A 4049-nucleotide genomic window follows, 5' to 3' on the forward strand; every position below is an offset into this window, starting at 1 on the left:
TTGAGGTGAAGAAGGCCAATGATCGAGGAGAACTGTTGTTTTCTTCTAGGCCCAAACCAGGCACTGACAGATGTTGAGCCAGGTTAGCCTGGGGTGTAGTTTATTGTCATACTCCAAGACAACCCAGTTCCATCGGGGAGGGGGGAGGTTGGGGGGTAACTTAACGGTGTCTGAAGGAGAACATTTGCATTCTTTTTTTTTCAAGTTTCCATTTTGAGCAAAAGAGGTACTCTTGTAACCAGTGCTACAGATATGCACCAAAGAGTTGAAACTTTTTGCAACAGAAATATGAAAAGAAAAAAACGAAGAAGAACAAGTTCTTGAAGAAGATTAGTTGGTGGGGGGAGGGGGGAGGTAATGTAACGGTGTATCTGAAGGAGAACATTTGCATTCTTCTTTTTCAGTGTTTAAAATCCCCTCTTTTTTCTTACAGAACTATAGAATAAAAATTCTTCAAAGAAAATTGCATCGAAATGGGTCTTTAAATAATGAATTCACAAAAAGAAAAAATGATTTGTAGTGATAAAAAGACGAGAGACTTGTTATCTTAATATTTATTTTAAAAGTTTACCTTTAATGATCACAGTGGGACATCAAGTACATCTCTCATTTGAAGACAGGCATCACCAGAAGCAACATCAGGTTGATAGAACACCACATCAGATAAATGATAAAAGAGAGAAAAATAGGCCCATCATTAAAAAAGAAGGAAATAGACTTGTTACAAAGGAGAACCTGTATATCTTCCTTTTCAGGATTCCAATTATGAGCAAAAGAGAAACTATCTCAGATAATCAGTGCTACAGATATGCACCAAAGAGATTAAACTTTTTGCAACAGAAACGTGATCAGAAAAAAACGAAGAAGAACGAGTTCTTGAAGAAGATTGATTAGGGGGAGGGGGGGGGGGGTAACGTAACGGTGTGTCTGAAGGAGAACATTTGCATTCTTTTTTTTTCAAGTGTCCATTTTGAGCAAAAGAGGCACTCTTGTAATCAGTGCTACAGATATGCACCAAAGAGTTGAAACTTTTTGCAGCAGAAACATGAAAAGAAAAAAACGAAGAAGAACAAGTTCTTGAAGAAGATTAGTCCCAAGTTGATACCCTAGTTACTGAAGGAGAAATTGGCCAGTAGGTCTTACATCTTGAGGTGAAGAAGGCCAACGATCAAGGAGAACTGTTGTCTTCTTCTAGGCCCAAACCAAGCACTGACAGATGTTGAGCCAGGTTAGCCTGAGGTGTAGTTTATTGTCATACTCCAAGACAACCCAGTTCCATCGCGGAGAGGGGGGGGGGGGGGTAACTTAACGGTGTGTCTGAAGGAGAACATTTGCATTCTTTTTTTTTCAAGTTTCCATTTTGAGCAAAAGAGGTACTCTTGTAACCAGTGCTACAAATATGCACCAAAGGGTTTAAACTTTTTGCAACAGAAACATGAAAAGAAAAAAACGAAGAAGAACAAGTTCTTGAAGAAGATTAGTCCCAAGTTGATACCCTAGTTACTGAAGGAGAAATTGGCCAGTAGGTGTTACATCTTGAGGTGAAGAAGGCCAATGATCGAGGAGAACTGTTGTCTTCTTCTAGGCCCAAACCAGGCACTGACAGATGTTGAGCCAGGTAAGCCTGGGGTGTAGTTTATTGTCATACTCCAAGACAACCCAGTTCCATCAGGGGAGGGGGGGGGGGGGGGGTAACTTAACGGTGTGTCTGAAGGAGAACATTTGCATTCTTTTTTTTTCAAGTTCCCATTTTGAGCAAAACAGGCACTCTTGTAATCAGTGCTACAGATATGCACCAAAGAGTTGAAACTTTTTGCAACAGAAACATGAAAAGAAAAAAATGAAGAAGAACAAGTTCCTGAAGAAGATTAGTCCCAAGTTGATACCCTAGTTAGTGAAGGAGAATTTGGCCAGTAGGTGTTACATCTTGAGGTGAACAAGGCCAATGATCGAGGAGAACTGTTGTCTTCTTCAAGGCCCAAACCAAGCACTGACAGATGTTGAGCCAGGTTAGCCTGGGGTGTAGTTTATTGTCATACTCCAAGACAACCCAGTTCCATCGGGGAGGGGGGGGGGGGGGGTAACTTAACGGTGTGTCTGAAGGAGAACATTTGCATTCTTTCTTTTCAAGTTTCCATTTTGAGCTAAAGAGGTACTCTTGTAACCAGTGCTACAGATATGCACCAAAGAGTTGAAACTTTTTGCAACAGAAATATGAAAAGAAAAAAACGAAGAAGAACGAGTTCTTGAAGAAGATTAGTTGGGGGGGGGGGGTTACTTAACAGTGTGTCTGAAGGAGAACATTTGCATTCTTTTTTTTCAAGTTTCCATTTTGAGCAAAAGAGGCACTCTTGTAATCAGTGCTACAGATATGCACCAAAGAGTTGAAACTTTTTGCAACAGAAACATGAAAAGAAAAAAACGAAGAAGAACAAGTTCTTGAAGAAGATTAGTCCCAAGTTGATACCCTAGTTACTGAAGGAGAAATTGGCCAGTAGGTGTTACATCTTGAGGTGAAGAAGGCCAATGATCGAGGAGAACTGTTGTCTTCTTCTAGGCCCAAACCAGGCACTGACAGATGTTGAGCCAGGTAAGCCTGGGGTGTAGTTTATTGTCATACTCCAAGACAACCCAGTTCCATCAGGGGAGGGGGGGGGGGGTAACTTAACGGTGTGTCTGAAGGAGAACATTTGCATTCTTTTTTTTTCAAGTTCCCATTTTGAGCAAAAGAGGCACTCTTGTAATCAGTGCTACAGATATGCACCAAAGAGTTGAAACTTTTTCCAACAGAAACATGAAAAGAAAAAAACGAAGAAGAACAAGTTCCTGAAGAAGATTAGTCCCAAGTTGATACCCTAGTTAGTGAAGGAGAATTTGGCCAGTAGGTGTTACATCTTAAGGTGAACAAGGCCAATGATCGAGGAGAACTGTTGTCTTCTTCAAGGCCCAAACCAAGCACTGACAGATGTTGAGCCAGGTTAGCCTGGGGTGTAGTTTATTGTCATACTCCAAGACAACCCAGTTCCATCGGGGAGGGGGGGGGGGGGGTAACTTAACGGTGTGTCTGAAGGAGAACATTTGCATTCTTTCTTTTCAAGTTTCCATTTTGAGCAAAAGAGGTACTCTTGTAACCAGTGCTACAGATATGCACCAAAGAGTTGAAACTTTTTGCAACAGAAATATGAAAAGAAAAAAACGAAGAAGAACGAGTTCTTGAAGAAGATTAGTTGGGGGGGGGGGGGGTTACTTAACAGTGTGTCTGAAGGAGAACATTTGCATTCTTTTTTTTCAAGTTTCCATTTTGAGCAAAAGAGGCACTCTTGTAATCAGTGCTACAGATATGCACCAAAGAGTTGAAACTTTTTCCAACAGAAACATAATGGAAAAAAAGGAAGAAGAACAAGTTCTTGAAGAAGATTAGTCCCAAGTTGATACCCTAGTTACTGAAGGAGAAATTGGCCAGTAGGTGTTACATCTTGAGGTGAAGAAGGCCAATGATCGAGGAGAACTGTTGTCTTCTTCTAGGCCCAAACCAGGCACTGACAGATGTTGAGCCAGGTAAGCCTGGGGTGTAGTTTATTGTCATACTCCAAGACAACCCAGTTCCATCAGGGGAGGTTGGGGGGGGGGGGGGTAACTTAACGGTGTGTCTGAAGGAGAACATTTGCATTTTGTTTTTTCAAGTTTCCATTTTGAGCAAAAGAGGTACTCTTGTAACCAGTGCTACAGATATGCACCAAAGAGTTGAAACTTTTTGCAACAGAAATATGAAAAGAAAAAAACGAAGAAGAACGAGTTCTTGAAGAAGATTAGTTGGTGGGGGGAGGGGGGAGGATATGTAACGTTGTATCTGAAGGAGAACATTTGCATTCTTCTTTTTCAGTGTTTTAAATCCCCTCTTTTTTCTTACAGAACCATAGAATAAAAATTCTTCTCTGAAAATTGCATCGAAATGTGTCTTTAAATAATGAATTCACAAAAAGAAAAAATGATTTGTTGTGAAAAAAAAGACGAGAGACTTGTTATCTTAATACTTATTTTAAAAGTTT

The sequence above is a fragment of the Asterias rubens genome, chromosome 9, assembly GCF_902459465.1.
Source record: "Asterias rubens chromosome 9, eAstRub1.3, whole genome shotgun sequence".
In the NCBI taxonomy this organism is placed as follows: domain Eukaryota; kingdom Metazoa; phylum Echinodermata; class Asteroidea; order Forcipulatida; family Asteriidae; genus Asterias; species Asterias rubens.